Source organism: Ochlerotatus camptorhynchus, unplaced genomic scaffold (assembly GCF_037179485.1).
Source record: "Ochlerotatus camptorhynchus isolate MF236.1 unplaced genomic scaffold, CSIRO-AGI_Acam_v1.1 ptg000176l, whole genome shotgun sequence".
Lineage (NCBI taxonomy): Eukaryota > Metazoa > Arthropoda > Insecta > Diptera > Culicidae > Ochlerotatus > Ochlerotatus camptorhynchus.
Genome location: NW_027040666.1, coordinates 3,808,555 through 3,825,327, shown reverse-complemented (window position 1 = coordinate 3,825,327; position 16,773 = coordinate 3,808,555). Strand labels below are relative to the sequence as shown.

Here is a 16,773-nt window from a genome sequence, read left to right as displayed (position 1 = left end):
TGTATCTGACGACCAAAAAGCACGCGCAACACATACCCAAGCTACGCCACTGGTTCTGCCTGGAAGTTTTGACTCTCCGGTCCAGTTCGACCTATCTCGGTCTTTCATCGCTCTACTACAAGCTATTTATTATTATGTGGTCCATGTGAGATTTCCAGCCAGAAACAAGTTTCAATTAGGACCAAATCTTTGACTTTTACAACACTGCTGCAGCCACTCTGCATGATGGGTCTCAACGTTGGAACGAGCTGGACCAACCGGAGAATCGTTGATCAAAATCGTTCCGTTTGAGTAAGATTAAAAATAAATATCTCGTCCTGTTGTTGCCCCCCTCTGCAAAAACACGAAAATCCAAGTAGAAAATACCACACAACTCCAGTTGTCTAATTTGGTCTAGCAGCGGCCAGCTAACCAACGTGGAGTTGGTGCAGTTTTCAGAGGCGTTGGCTCGAGTTTTCTTTATGTGCGTGGGCGGTGCAACCAATTGCTTTTCTTCCACACATGGTACGGTCGTTACTCTTCCTTTTAAATTGGACAGTCTCATGCATCTATCAAAATTGGTATCGTTGCAATACCTAGTTAGAAAAGTGAGCGAAATCTAACGACCAAATCAGAACAGCTGCGATCGGACCGCTTGCGACGGCGGCTATGATGACGACGTGCGTTGTGGGTGTGTGAGTGTAGACTATTTCGGTACACGGGGCTTACGTACAATATACCAATGATTGATAACCATAACGGAAAACAACAAATACAATAAAAATAAATCAAAACACAGCTCGCTTATCGCTTGAGGGGCTCCGAGGATCTTGACTTGGACGATACGTTATCGCATCGCAGATGTAAAATTACATTCTTAGCACCTAGGACAGATAATTGATGTTGGCGCTTTGCGCTTTGCGGTTAAATAAAAATCCACAATGATTCAGAAATAGTCACGTGCCTATAATTGTGCTCTTATTTTCGCACATCATGGAGTGTTACTGCCATCGTAAAATTTTGAAGTGGTAGTGTATTGGGAATTTTTTTTATCTGAATTTGCAATAATAATCTCATTTGAGGCGCCGACCTAGAAATGAAAACAATTCACGTGACAGGTATGTTGGATCAAATCTGCAATAATCGTTCTTAGTGCTGGAATTGTGCATAAAGTTTAATTTAAATTAAATTACTAATCATTAATATTATATTATTTTGATATTACAGGTTTTCGTCTATGTTAACCTGTCATGATTATATATTGAGAATTTGAATTTGAAAATGTTTGTTGCTCAGAGGTTTCCTTAACCGTTTAAAGTTGAGAAATGATTACATTTAAAGGGTTCTAATTCATCATTTGAGTGATGTAAGTGCAATATTTTGATTTTACGGGACTGCAATGCCTTTATCTTATCTAGTTAATTTATTTACATTTTAGATGATTTCATTGCAGGGTGTCTACTCATTTTGCTAAATAAAATTCCCTGAATTTTCTTGGATTTTATGGAACTTTTACGGAAAATATCCATGTTCATAATAAATCAGTTTACGGCTAAGTCTCGGTAATAAAGAAAACTAAAATAATACTAAAGAAAGCTGTTCTCCAATTGCGTAAAAAATATTAAATTTTTGGTAAAACGACAGATTTATCTCCACAACCGATTTTCAGACATAACAATCAGTTTTAAAAGAACAACTTCACAATGAAAACCATTAAATTAGAAGTTTAACATTTCTATGGCTAAGATCTCTTAAACAATTCAAGCCTTAATGTTTCAAACTCCAAGTCCAGGATCTTGAAAATTTTCAAAGTGTTATTAAAATATGAGTTACTTTTTAGATCTCATCAGTATTCTCATTGATTCTTTGAAATTCTCCTCGTAATTTCCTTGAAACTCTCTTTTCAATTTGATTTACGGTTTAGCGACTTTGCAGTCATAAACAATTATATGAGAAAGTTTGAACATACTGAGAGGTAAGCACATATCATCGGTAAGAGACGTGTGTGTGAGAAAATTTGCGCAAAAATCTAAGGGCACCGGTGAGATTTTTTGCAAATTTTCTCACACACACGTCTCTTACCGATGATATGTGCTTACCTCTCAGTATGCTCAAACTTTCTCTTTTTAATATTCTAAAAATTATCCCGGAATACCCTTGTAACACATTTTAATTTCTACTAAGAATTCATTTGCACTTCTCCTCACATTATTTTCAAAGATTTCTGATCAAAATTTGCTTGACATTCAAGTCAGAACACTCTTAGAATTCATTTGAAGTTCTCCTGGAATTGTTTTCAGATTTAATTGTAATCCTTATTCTTGCATACTCCCTAATAGTCCGTTCACATTACAGCCTATATCACGTAATATAGGCTGTCTTGTAATGAGCACTCATACATAGGATTTCCAGTGAATATTAGATGTATGAGTGCTCATTGCAAGACAACGTATATCACGTGATATACGATGTAATGTGAACGGGGTATAAGTATTCTCCAAAAAATCCTATAGATTATTTTTCTCTTAAAACATTCTTGAGCTTATCCTCAGAACTTACATGAGTTTCTCCTTTAGATTGCCTTGAGTTCTCCTTAGAATTATCGTGAAAAAAATTCTAAAAATTCTCTTCCAAATATTCAAAAAATTACGTAGGAACTAACCTCGACAATTCAAATGAATTTTCGTTAAAGTTTCCTTTGTTCAACGGCCAACATCATGAATATTAAACTTCGTTCCACATTCTTAAAAATGCCTCCAAGTATAACTATTGTATTGTTTCTAACTGAAGCGTCTTGTACAATGGTTTGTAGTAGATTGAGGTATTAGTATAAAGACTGTACTCGAAAAAAGTGAGACACAAAAATGGTCGACAAAAATTCATTTTTAGTCGGATTTTCATTTAAACTTTCAGGGAACAAAGTAAAACAGTAAGGTTTCTACTTCATTGTTTTCTTGGATCTCTGCTCCATAACCGAATGGAATTACTGTCATCTGACTGTTTTGAAAATTAAATGGAGAGAATCACTGTTGGTGAATAAAGGTGATGACAAAGCTTTAAAAAATCATCCATACTCGATTTAGATTATTACAGTGACGTAATAAAGATATGAAGTCGATCATTTTCAGTAACTTTTGACAAAATATCATCAATGGTAAGAAAATAAAATGTTTAGACTTGGGTGGTCACTGGATTTGAGAATTGCAATTTCAGGTTTTTTTCAAGTTCCTTAATAGGTTTCTTGATTTGATATGAAAAGCTTGATTTGATAAAAAAAAATTAATTGTTAATTAAACTAGATTAAAAAAAAACTTTCTCCCAAAGGAATAGCCATAAAAATTTTTGAAGAATCAAAGTTTTCATAATTAGAAAAAAATAATATATCACGAACTATTTTTTTTTTTTTGAAATACTGGAAATATACAAAATAAAGATATCGCCTCAATAGATAATTGTCAAGATCTTGAAGATAGTAAATTATTCCAGACTCTGGAATTTGCAACATTTTCTAGCTTCTAGAACTTGATTTTATACGTGAATTTTTTTCTAAATTTTGGGATTGAGGATTTATTTTCCAGGATCACGGATATAATGGATTAAGACAAAATAATATGGTCCACAATTAAGACTTGATTTGCATCGTGCATTTAGAATCAATTTAAAGATCGAAAATGAGAAAAACAGAAAAATTTTGGGCTTAATAAAATTTTCCGGATTCTGGGTTCTGGGGGCTAAGAAATGGAAGATCCAGAAAATAAAAAATATTCAAGAAGTTTAAAAAATACTAAATTTTAATAAAGTTGCAGATCTCAGACTTGGAAAAATGATCAAGACACAGTATTTATTTTTCAAGATTCTAATTCTATGTTTCAGATCCTGGATTTCTGAAATTTCAGACTTATATGAATTGTATAGATCATGTACTGATAAAAGCCTCTCTTTAACTTAACGCAACAGACAGCTTGATTGTGCTAAAAGCAAATTTCGCGTAACATTTGAAAAGGGCCTATCCTCGTTGATCGTTTCTCCTCATCGACTTTCTCTTTGGTTTACCACGGTTACATAAAAGAATTTCTCGCTAAGTTCGCAGCATAGTTCGACAGAAGATGAAACAACACACTCAATGGAAAATTCATTTGCAGTCGGGTTATTCACGAAAGAGAACATCAATTAAGAGAATCGATCAACAATGATAGGCCCTTTTCTCGTGTTGCGTGAGAAATATATTGTAAACATTGCTGGGCAAGCGGGCGTCACGTCAGCACAACATTTCATACTGCAATCAGTGAACGTGACGTTGTCGCAAACAGCGACATTGCGATGAAATACAAATGACATTACACATTTCTACATTTCACTACACCAATAAGCCATTTGGGTTAAGCCATCATTGGCTTCTACCGGTCACATTACTATCGCCCACCTACTCGAATAAACAAGGTATACCGTAATTCCGTAATACATTGCATATCAGATGGCCCATGAATTCGAACAATTTATACATATTTAAATATAGCGGCTTTAATAAATATGCGTGTTGGCTAAGAACGATACTAAAAAAAAAACTATGATAAAATTTACGTGCTATTTTGAGCTTGTTAGGCAGTGATAAACAACCTGGAGTCAAATTTAGTATCATAGAGCTTAAATAAGATTGTATTTGCATCTATTATTATTTACATAACTAGTTATTGATAAATGTAATGCTTAGGCTAGTCTTAACTTAGAGTTTTTAATCGTATTATTATTTGATAGGCACATTTACACTTTATAGAAAATGAAGGTTAAAACATGATATTAGATTGTAGGGAGGCCTGGTTACATTGGAAATTATTTTTATCACGTCTTTTAACAAAACAAAAATTCTAATTAATTCAGATAAGTTCCTATGTCCTCAATTCCTCGCTGGCTACTTTAATTACAAGAGAAAAAACACAAACCCTGACACCCCAATGCGGCAATGTACTAATCAATTATCAGCTTATTAACGTCCATTGTGGAATGATGATCGCACTGATGAAAAATTAAAACAAAATTCGGATAGCTCTAATTAAATTTAATATCACTATAATTATCCCCTGCACGGTTTGGCACCCACCAGGTGCAGCCTCTTTGAGGATTGTGCAACTCGGCACCGCGGTGATAAACATCAATTTTTTCCAGGTCAACAGTGCCGGGCATCACGACGATCAGGAATGCCTTTGTCCGAAATCGATGTAAAAATTGAATGCAATAGCAAGCAGATAAGTACCTGAGTACGAATGACGGGAACGGTAATAAGAAATCACCGGCACAGCAACACTCAGGTAGCAATACGTACAAGTTGAAGATAAAACCCCAAAACCGAAAGGTTGAAAATGAGAGGGAGGGTGTAGTGCAAGCAAATAAAAAACCGAAAAGAAATAACAAACAACACATTTCGAATAAATTAAGGAAAAAATTGGTAATTATGTTAACACGATAATAACTTTATTGGGTTATATTTCCAATTTAGAGGAACTGAAAGTGTGAGACAAGAACGATCGATGAATACAGTTCTGTTCAATTTTCCGACCCTGTGATTGCTTTCAAAGTTGTCACGTTCCCACCGGTAAAGTCGGTAATGTTGCGTGCATTTGGAAGATTTGTTGCCCATTTCTGGTGCATTTGTCTAGAACGTAGCTATTTCTTGTGACCGTGTAGGATCATTACAAGAAGCCATGGAATGGCACATCCCATAGGTCTGAAATATGGGAACAGATTACCGACTAAAGCACCCACATCTTGCATCACTCTCCACTTGGCCAGAGGAGGAATCGATGTTCATCACGAGCAGCTCGCACCCCTATGGCATATATGCGGACGCAAACAGATTCGAACACGATCATCGTGCCGGCAAACTATTCCTGGGAATGCGCTCTACCTGGCTGGGGGAAGACGGGGACAAGCAACACCTGGCCCGGGACGAACGGAGAGCGCAAAAACGAGTGTACATTCCTGGAGCATTATTATGTTGTGTTTCTATACGTTATAGAGATGTGTAAGACATTGCAACGTACAAATATCTTTTTCGCTTCTTTTCCGCATGTGTCGCCTTCTCTCGGTTATCGCACACCTACGACCGACGACGACCCACGGACGGAGGAAGGCAGGTAGGTCTCCGGAGAAAAGGAGAGGTTGAACAGCGGAGCAAAATGTGCTAATCCAACGCTCTTGAAAAGTGGCCTCCGTTGAACGGCCGGCTCGGAGACTGAGTCTGCGAAGTGACTTCACCTAGGAGATTAGTGGGCATCTTGCTACAAAGATCTTACTTGCTCATATATGAGCCCGGACCAGGTCCCGGACGGATGGTTAGAAAACACAGAGCCTAACGGTACCCAATATGAAAAATTAGTAATTACAAATGTACGGGAAAGTTATGTATAATAATAATAATAACGATAATAAACATTATCGACCGCATAAAGGAACGAACGATCAGCCGCCACCACCGTGGTAGTCAAAGAGAGCGGCATTATTCCGAAACGGTCATCCAGCACTTGCAGAAGCAGTCCGGTATCACCATCATCATCATCTCTCGGGAGAGAGTGCAAAAAGTAATAGCACCAACCGCACCATCCACCACCATCGCATCGTCCTCCCACAGCCAGTGGAAGATCAACTAACTGAGGCTGCATCCATCGACAGCAGCACAGAATGCACCGAAAGAACAGCAATAACAGCACGGTTGGCAAAATGCTTTCTTCAATCCACGGTCACCGGCGTCGCCGCACCACACCGCAGTCTGATGTGCGGTCAATCAGAATTTCTTTCACTGCGACACAGAGTGCCGTCCATCGTCATCGTCGTTGTTGTCGATGATGAGTGCGGATGTGCATCTTGAATGCATTTTGAGGTGCAAAAAGAGGGTACCAATCAAATGAGGCAAGGCAGTAACAGTTATTCTTGACTTGAGAATGAACTCGCTAAGGTCGAATGGCACTGAATTAGCCGTTTGATTAGAAAGCATAATTGGCGCTGCAAAACAGGGATTTTATTTGTTGCTGGAGAATAGAATCATAATGAGCATAATGAAGCATATTCAAAGAGAGTATTCAGTCGAAGGAATCTTTCATTTGTGGAATGCCTTTTAACGTGTATCAATCAATAAATCAATCAGTCAATGATCGGAAGGTATAGTGAGAGAAGGGTATGCAAGATATAGTTAAAAGACTTTACATAATTTTAGGAGTTTAATTTTCTTTAACCCCTTTTCATAACAGATCGTATGAAGTCATTTCTAAACTATTTTTTTTTTTCTAAGGCCTGGGGCGAGGTAATTTTCAATGTTTAGGAAGTTTCCTAATTTGCATTTTTTTTAAATGATGATCATAAGTTCTCCTGCCCAAAATTAATAAAAATGTGGCTTTTATGTTACTGCTTAGGGAACATGCATAAATGACGTAGGATTTGAGGGGGGAGGTGGGGGTTTCAGAATTTGTGACCGGCCATGTATTGGATATAGCAAAATAAGCTACGAGGGGGGGGGAGGGGTCTAAAATTGATCAAAAATATGCTACGTCATTTATGGATGCTCCCTTATAGGTCATTCCAATTCAAGTGACCCAGCAAATGCATCGAACCTCTCCGATTTGAACAAGACCAACCAATTCTTATTCAAATCGGAGAGGTTCGATGCATTTGCTACTTATATTAAGCCAAAACTACAAAATCTAAAGTTTTGCACCAATCGACCAACCCCCGGCTCTGAGGACTGCCCCCTCCCCATTTTGCCGATTTTAATACCATTTTTTTTAAGCTATTTGGACGATTCCATTTTGCGAATGTGTCTATAGTGTTGCCAACTCTGCGATTTGTTATTTTTTTCATTTGAAAACTTTAAATGCAAATAGGGGAATTTACGTATTCTCGTCAATCTAAGCAGCGTCCGCACTTCTATTAGCATTTTCACAGCGTCACGCACATATATGACGTGTCTGTTTGTTTCAATTCATCTGCTGCTTGCTTCTCTATCCATTCCAATCGACAGAATTCTTCAAAACTGTATGAAAGCGTTTTTACAACGCTCTAAACTTCTCAGGTGAGTGTGACTATTGTCGGCAGCCTCTTTTTCTTCGGCAACCTTCCCATTAGAACTGCGTGTTAACCAGCTGTTCTATTATCGGCAACTCGAAATCAGCCCCATTTTGTAGTACGTATGCTTCATTTGAAGAAAAATCTGGCATAACAGGATTGCTCGGTCCTACAAATATAATCAGATTGAAGCTGAAAGACTAAAGAATCATTTGGATACATTCAGGGAAGTATGTTGATGGTAAAACATAGTGAAATTAATGTTTAAATTTTGGTTGCCGAAAACAGTCCATAGGTGCCGAAGCCGACATTTACCCTATCTAAAAATACCCCTTTTTAATAATTTTGATGACGCTAAAGTGTTCAGCAGACATTTTTTTTTTGCAAAAAAAAATCACTTAATGGGAAAAAACAATGTTTTTGATCCTTTGCACCAAAACGCTTCGATATAATGTTTTTTATCCTTTGCACCAAAACGCTTCGATATAGACAAAATGATGGTATATTCTTGAAAGTTGTTTTTATGAGATCATTTTACAATTAGATAGAGATATTTCGCAAACATATTATTTATGAAAATTACGAATTTTTATTAGAAAGTCAAGCTGCTGTAGATGCGAACATTTCAAAATTTGCAAAATTTGGAGAATTTGTAAATAATTAAGCTAATTTGTCAATAAGATTGATGCAAATTGGGTCCCGATTAGCTTCCCAAAAATTTGAACTCGTTTGGTTGGAAATTGACTTACCATTTGAAGTTTGAATGGGAATCTTTATGGGAAATCCATATTTTTTGTCTATTGTCTTCTACCATTTTGTAATATTGCCCTGATAGAAAGTGCGATACCTATTATTGTAGGTAATTTTCTCAACTACAACTGTGCTAAAGACGGTTTTTCAGCCAAACTTCGAATGGAATAGTTATTAATTTGTTCAAGTTTCAGCTATGCAATCTGGAAAGTTCAAATGATTCACCAAACTGCATAGCCGAAACAAGTACAAATAACCTATCAACAGTTGGTAAATCAAATATAATAATAGTTATTATTTATTTGCGATATGAATAATCTTGAGAGATGATCAAGCAGCTACTTTGTGGGCAACACTGTATTGTGCACATAATAGCCATAACGTATGTGCTTTATTCCACGCGTCAGAGACACACATTTTGTCTGCTGAGTCAAGACTCTTGAACAGTGATGGCACGAATATTAGGTTTTAACATTTTTTTATAAGACATAAGACATTTTTCATTATGACCATAGAAAAGACACCCAAAATTAAACTGGCAACTAACATGACATTTCCAAATTTATTTCTGCCAACGATGAACATTTTTGCACAAAAAAGTAACCAAGACTACACAGCAAAAAAATAAATTTTACTGTAACATCCAAGAGGATGAACTTAAATCATCGAAATCAAATCGAAAATCTCATGTAATTTGTATGGCCACAAAAATAAACAAATGCAGTAAAAGTAGCGTAATGTAAGTTCATGCACTGAATTAATGATAATTTTGTCCTTTTTGGCAAGTAATATTACGACTTGAATTCAATTTTCAACTGCCTTTCTTAAAATTTGACGTTTTAAATTAAAAAAAAAAAAGTTTTTGGAGAAAAACGAAAGCACTGAAATTTGCTCAGCATATTTTTTTTTTGATTTTTTATATATTTATTTTTTGACATTTCACACACTTTTTTGCAATTCATTCTTAGCTAAAAATTTTGAGGACTTAGTATTTTTTAATTCTATTTTTAATGTTTTTTGAATCATGCTTTTCCAAATTTTAATCATGATTTTTTAGTTATGGGCAAACAAATATTCAAAGTTTATGATTTAGACCTCTAGAATTCGTATAAACCTCCATAAAAATTACAACAATAATACTTGAGAAGTCCATAAAGTATCGTTGGATTTTAGAAATAATCCCAAGTAACAATTTTTGGTTTTATAAGGGTTCTGAAGACCGTGATATAGACTTGTAGTATGCTTTAAAACCTCGATAAAACTTGCAATGTTACTTGGGATGTTATATTGCAGTGCAGACGTGAAATGTTGTTATTACACTCACCCAGGAAATGTGAGACTCTATTACAGATTTGTATAAAAAGTATGCAGAATTGATAATGTTTCACCACATGAATAGATGTTGTAATGTTTCAAAAGATTTTTAAAATAAGTTTGTAATTTTTATGTTTACCTAATTTTTAAAGAAAGTCTGTTTCCTCAAATGCACTGCGGCAAGAAAACCATCTCAGATATATACGAAAATATTCATTCTGGAAAATCTTGCTTGTATGCTGCAGTCTATTGTAAAAACTACCATTACATTTGTTGTAAGAAATATATTCCGAGGATGTTAGCATTCCGCACATATATTAGATGTCCATGCCATTTGTTTTGCGTCTAGAATTATTTTTTCCTATTTAAGTGCTCATCTTGCAATATATGGACTACTTGCTGATAAATTAACTACCTTTCAGTATTTTTTATAATAAATAAAACTTTATATTAAATAATAACTGTATTATTTTAAAGTGTTTTTTTATTCAGATTTGGAATTGCATTTCAAAATTTCAAGCTTTGCAGATGTTCTTGAGTAGACGAAATCTTTACATCCACAAAGATTCATTGGTATCTTGAAACTATCCTCTACTTCCACAAAGATCAGAGGGCCCCTGGCTGCTGTTCAGGGGTGGGCCTCACATTGGCTTCTTTTGAGAGAACTAATAAGGTGGTTGAAAGTAAAATGAAATTTTTTATACGTTTTAGCACCTGTTGTGTTATTCCTTGATCATTGGGTTCATTTCAAATGATATTGCAAAGTTGATAAACTAACAAAGTGGAAAAGAAGTAAATAATACATTTGAAGGATAGTTAGTTGGACACTTACTCTAAGAGAAATGCAGAGAACTCTACGATCTCTCATAAGTGTCACGAGAGGGATGCCATAAGACACATTTGGGGCCTTCTTTAGCTCAGTCGGTAAAGGCACAGCTACTAATCAAGATCATGCTTGAGGTGGCTGGGTTCCGATTCCCGGTCCGGCCAAGGAATTTTTTCGGTTTGGAAAATTTCTTGACTTCCTTGGGCATAGAGTATGATTGTACTTGACAAACAATTATATTAATCCAAAAATGATACTGGCATCGAAAGCTGTGGGAGTGCATCTAGAACATTAAGTTTAGAGCATGAAATAAGTTAAAAATGCGATAAGCAATAAGCTTAAAATGCGAAGAAGAAGAATAACGTTTGGTAAATGTTATAAGCAATACATAAATACTACACCCAACCGGTGGATGTAAGATTCGCTTACAATTATGTGGGATTCATCATCAGAGGATGTAAGTGGAGACCGCATGAACCGAGGATGCGATATACCTAGCTGCGGTCCGATGTAAGAAAATTGGAGACCGAAAAATGTGGAGTGTATTAGTGAGTGAAATTAGTTATGTGGAAAAATAGAAAAAAGGTTGCCGACTGGACTCGAACCACGGACGTAGCGACTATCAGACCTGTGCTTTCTCCACTGCTCTCTCCATGCTTCTGAATATGGATAGCCTAAAAGCAAACATGAAGCGCTCATTTTCTCGCATGCTCGACTTCGTATGCTTTTTCTGCTGGAGAGATTCGAGATAAGTGTGTGCGTCGTTCTACAATGTTCTACAATGTGCAAGAGATGAACTAGCCTCAGGCTAAAAATCTCTAAAATAAAGATTAAAAAAAAAAAAAAAAAAAATTCTACAATGTGCGTCATTCTACAAGCTTACTGGTATAGTCGAAAGCGTAGATGCAACACGAAATAAAAATGCTCGACTTCGTATATGCTTTTTCTGCTGGAGAGATTCGAGACAAGTGTGTGCGTCGTTCTACAATGTTCTACCATGTGCGTCGTTCTACAAGCTTACTGGTATAGTCGAAAGCGTAGAAAGAACACGAAATGAAAAAGGACAAAAAACCATTACATCGCCTGTAAGGTCAACTTCTAACATTCGCTGCGATGTTCATGAACAGAGGATGATAGGAAACGGAACTAACATTCATTGTAATAGATTTTTGGTTTGCGTGTACAAATATTTCACGTGGACAGGCCTGCACAGTAAAATATCTGAATTTAGCTGTCACGTAAAATCTCGTTTCGATTAATTTTGAGCTATAGTTCGCATAAACATCGAAATTGCGCACAAGCTTGTATACAATATTGCAGATTTATGGGATGTTGCACTTAAATTTACCCGAAATATCGTGTAAAATTACGCCAAATCTAGCGGTAATAACGTGTGCGCTATATACCAGAGAAATTTACATAAAATTTTCATACGATATGGGATTGAACCCAGGACCATCTGCTCGCTGAACAGACATTCAAATCTAGATTGCATTCAAATTCGTTCAAATTTGATACAGGTATTGGGGACCTCAATACAAATCTAAACAGCAAAGGGGAACAGTAGAATGTAATACCATAAATAATCTAGACCCACCTTATAATGTACACCATCCGAAAGGACTTGGTCCCCTGCACAATTTTGCCTAAGACAGCAACTTCCTGGAGTCTCGAAAAAGCATACTGGAATTTCGTTTGCTTGGACCTCGTAGTAAGGGACGACTGTTCATAAACTACATATACAGTTTTTGAGAGGTTTTAAACATTTGCATGAACCGTAAACACTAGCGAAAGACCCCCTCCCACCAACGGCAATTAAAAAACTCTTAAAAAACTTCCAGCCGAAATTGTAAGCCAGATAGACTTTTGAGGAAATTTAAAGAATCTTCGATGAGAGGTCGAAAGTCAGATTAAACTTAATTAGGTAATAAAAATCCGGAGAAGTTGGACGACTGTTCTAAAGGGGGAAGCTGGTTAAATGGAGGAACTATAAGATACTTCCAAGGCTAACCGGTAGAATCTTCCGGGGCAAGCTTACATAACCTTTTTTTGGTGAAGTTGGAAGAGACTTCCGAAAAAAGTCAGAAGGATTTTCCAGGAGAACTCTGAAAATACTTTCGTTATTTGTCTAAAGACACATCCAGAGGAAGTAAGTTTTATTTTCCTATTCCTGGAAATTCCCGGAAGGAGCCATTTTTGTGTTGCCCGATTTGTAGGTAGCCAAAAATGACCGGGAAATGGAAATACTACAACCACTTTGCTAAAAACAGCAACTTTCTTGATGGCCAGGATCACTGGCATATTCGGAAGGTGACGAAAACGGTACCCACCAAGGGTGACAAGGCGCAGGGTGAATTTAAAGAGACATTTATTTGATTGCAATTTAATCAATAGGCATAATTCCAAGGAAATTCTGCTAACAACTCCTAGGGATTTCTGGAAGTTACTCTTACGGACTATCATGGAGAATGTAAAGGTAATTCTGAAAATAATTCAATGTGTATTGCTAGGAGGGCTTAATGCGAATTCATTGGAGAATTCGATGGATACTATGAGTAAAGTTACATGGTTTTTATAAGAATAATTGCCTTAAGATTGTTATAAGAAGTTCAGGATTATCCGAAAGGAAACTTTGAGCAACATTTCAAAGGAACACTGAGTGCTATTTGAAAGACAATTCCTACACTGAAACAAATCGACATGTACCGTTTATTCGATCCATCTTATAACATAGCAATGTCAGCATATTTATTCATTCTATGTGATGATTGATAGATTCCATTGGATTATCACTTAAAAACTATGACTGCGATATGGAATAATTTCTATCGTAATTTCACATACTTAGTACTTGATAATACTTTGCTTCGAACGTGGTTAGCGAAGGTAAGAAGTATATGAATATTGTCTGATATATTTCATGGTGAAAAACTGTTGATATGTCATGGGTGGGAACATACATCTAGAAACTAATGGAAAATCATATAAGTTTGCACTATGAGAAAATTCAGTAAAATATACCTGTTTTCATGATGAATATTGCTCACTAAAATATATATCTTATAAGATAATCATGTATATTTTATTGGAGTTGCTTTTACTGATTTTTGACGTTTGTTGATATGTCGCGTGTAAATAGACATGTAGAAACTATTGGACTGTCATTTAACTTTGCAGTATAGGAAAACATGTATATCTCATTGTAATAGCTTGCTTTGATTTTTGACGTTTAAAGATTGTAAACAGATCTATCCCAATCATTAAATAGTCATATAGAAATGCCTTTTAAGAAATCCAACAGCAAGCATTTGTTTTTGCATGTTTTTCTAGGATGAATATCGCTCCCAATAAAATACATCTTACATGATTGTTCTTTATAAATTATTGAAACAATTTTCAACGATGTTAACGTACACTCATTCATATGATAATTGGTTCCAGAAAAGAATGTATTGAGATTGAAAAAAAAATGATTCTACTGTAATATTTACTTTGCTATGATTCTAATTGTAAGCCTTCTACACGGCTAATTCAGATTCCAGCCCTAAGTAGTAGTCGAACTTCATGAGCCACACACTTAGAAATACCTAATTTTACACGTGACGGAATCCATCTTTGACATAAAGGATAAGACGTAAACAAACATGTCATGTAAAATTAAGTGCTCCGAGACTAAAAAGATCGTTACTCGACAAAAAATACGTTTGATTGAGCTGAATTTTGCGTCTATTATGACTCAATTTTATGTCAAAATTGACGCTCGTATATGTCAGTCTCAGAGCACCTAAATTTACATGATTTTTTCTAAGTGTGCAGTTCTATCAAATCATATAATTTAGTCGTTGATTTATTGCACACAGGTGCATTAAGAAAGATTTGAACAAACCACACCACCGAAACGGAACATAAATTTGTCAGTGCTATTTGTCTTCACTCTAGCAAAACGAGCATAAAGTTGCACTACATTCCATGTCAGGAGAGCTGTTCTTACTTCATGCTATTTGAACGAGCTCAATCTTGAAGTCAGCCGTGGTCCAGTGGAATCGAGCACAGACACCGAAAGCATCACACCTCAACAGATCTTGATCGAATCCCAAATCAGCTACAATAAAAAAAAGGCACAACTGTGAAAGCTCCCACTGCCTGATGTTTATTTTTCGAATTTATTTTTAGAAATCGATTAAATATATGTGTCAAAAGAAGTAGTAAATTTCATGTTATTTTCACATAAACTTTACTTCGATTGATTTATGACACATATATTATATTGTGGTGAAAAGTATAGCTTATGCTTATGGGTTTCAAATCCATTTCAGTTAATTATTATAATTTAATCGATTTTCATTTATCATATGACGATCATATAAAAGTTACCAAATTATCAGCATTGTAAATGTATCAGATATTCATATAGAATTTACCTGACACATTTTCAATCATATCATTTTCAATGGATTATCTTATAGCGCAAATTTATTAGACTTCCACATAACAGGAATATGTCAAAGTCGTTCAGTGTAGAATTTTATTACCAAAATTCCAAGAAAATTCAAACAAGAGCTTCAAAGAATTCCTGACAACAATACCATAGAAATTGTGATAATAATTCCAAGGAAATCTGTATCTGAAAACAGTTCCAACCACGGAGAGAATAGTTAGATAATGCTGAGGAGAATTCTCAAGAAATAGTAGTTATGGATAGAATTATACGCCGTTTAAAAAAATCCAACTGCTGCGATACATAGCGCACACGTTGTTCTTTCATACAAATTTATGCGCAATTTCTCATATATCAGCAGTGTTATAGACAAGCTTGTAAACAATTTCGTTGTTAATCCAAATAGCTCAATTTGAAACGAGAAATTTTATGCGATGGTTAAAATTCAGATTTTATTCTGTGTAAAACTTCTGGGTGGAATGGGAAGATAATTCAAGTATATAAAAAATGTATTACAACGATAATTGAGGGTTCCACAAATCTTCAATATTTTGAGACCTGATTCTTATTTATCAACATTCTTCGACTGACACTAGTAAGATCTTAAACATGGATTTTTTGATAGACTGAATTTTCGAAAAAAAAAAATAATTGAAGAGCTAACTTGAAAAAATCAAATTTATTGAGACTTTAAAATTTTAAGGAATCTAATATATTTGACAAATTTATTTTGCCGGATCACACGAAGGCTAAATATCAATGCGAAAATATAAACTCAATCAATCATCACTGGAATAAGAAGTTTGTGATTCTTTAACATTTGAATTGTGTTTCATTGAAAAGATTAGGATTTCTTCCAATATATTGATCCAAGATTTTGGGTGATGTGAAAACTGACTGTTGTGAATAAATGAATAGAAGTATTGCAAGTTCATAAAAAAAAACATTCTATTTATGAAAGGATATGTAAGCCACATTGATCAAGATCATGTCAGCGCTTGCGGCCAAAAGCAAAGACTGCTTCGATTACACTTTCCCCCAATAAAACTGACCACAAGTGGTCCGCAAATGGCTATGCCTGAGCGAATTGCATTCACCGTGCCTGCAGTGGATGCGTGCACGGTTGCAGTGACCTGTCAACCTTGATCTCCGACGGCAGGCACGACGGCATCCAATCCGGCGGCCGTCCAGTGATTGAGCGAATGAAAAACTGGCAGCTCCCAGATGGTTTTCATTAAACCGGATGGAATGTGGTTTGGTTCGGCAATATAGAGAGGAAAGAAAACGTTCACACTCGCACTATATGAATACCGATGACTCGCATGGGGCCACAGGCCTTTGTTGGCTGCGGGAACCAACCTCAGCTGCGGCCGCCGCTGCCGTGAATGGAGAAACCCGTCAGTGTGGCAGAGTT

General features: G+C 35.8%; 2 protein-coding genes across 4 annotated transcripts in view; one reads left to right on the top strand and one right to left on the bottom strand.

Moving 5' to 3' along the window:
* Positions 1 to 885, top strand: part of LOC135701770 (CLIP domain-containing serine protease B15-like) — a 279,004-nt gene extending 278,119 nt beyond the window's left edge. Inside the window, exon 5 of the transcript XR_010517660.1 lies at positions 873 to 885. The gene's annotated coding sequence lies outside the window, so the exon portion shown is untranslated. The remainder of the gene's footprint in view (positions 1 to 872) is intronic.
* Positions 1 to 16,773, bottom strand: part of osp (outspread) — a 534,113-nt gene that overhangs the window by 495,082 nt on the left and 22,258 nt on the right. The window lies entirely within an intron of this gene.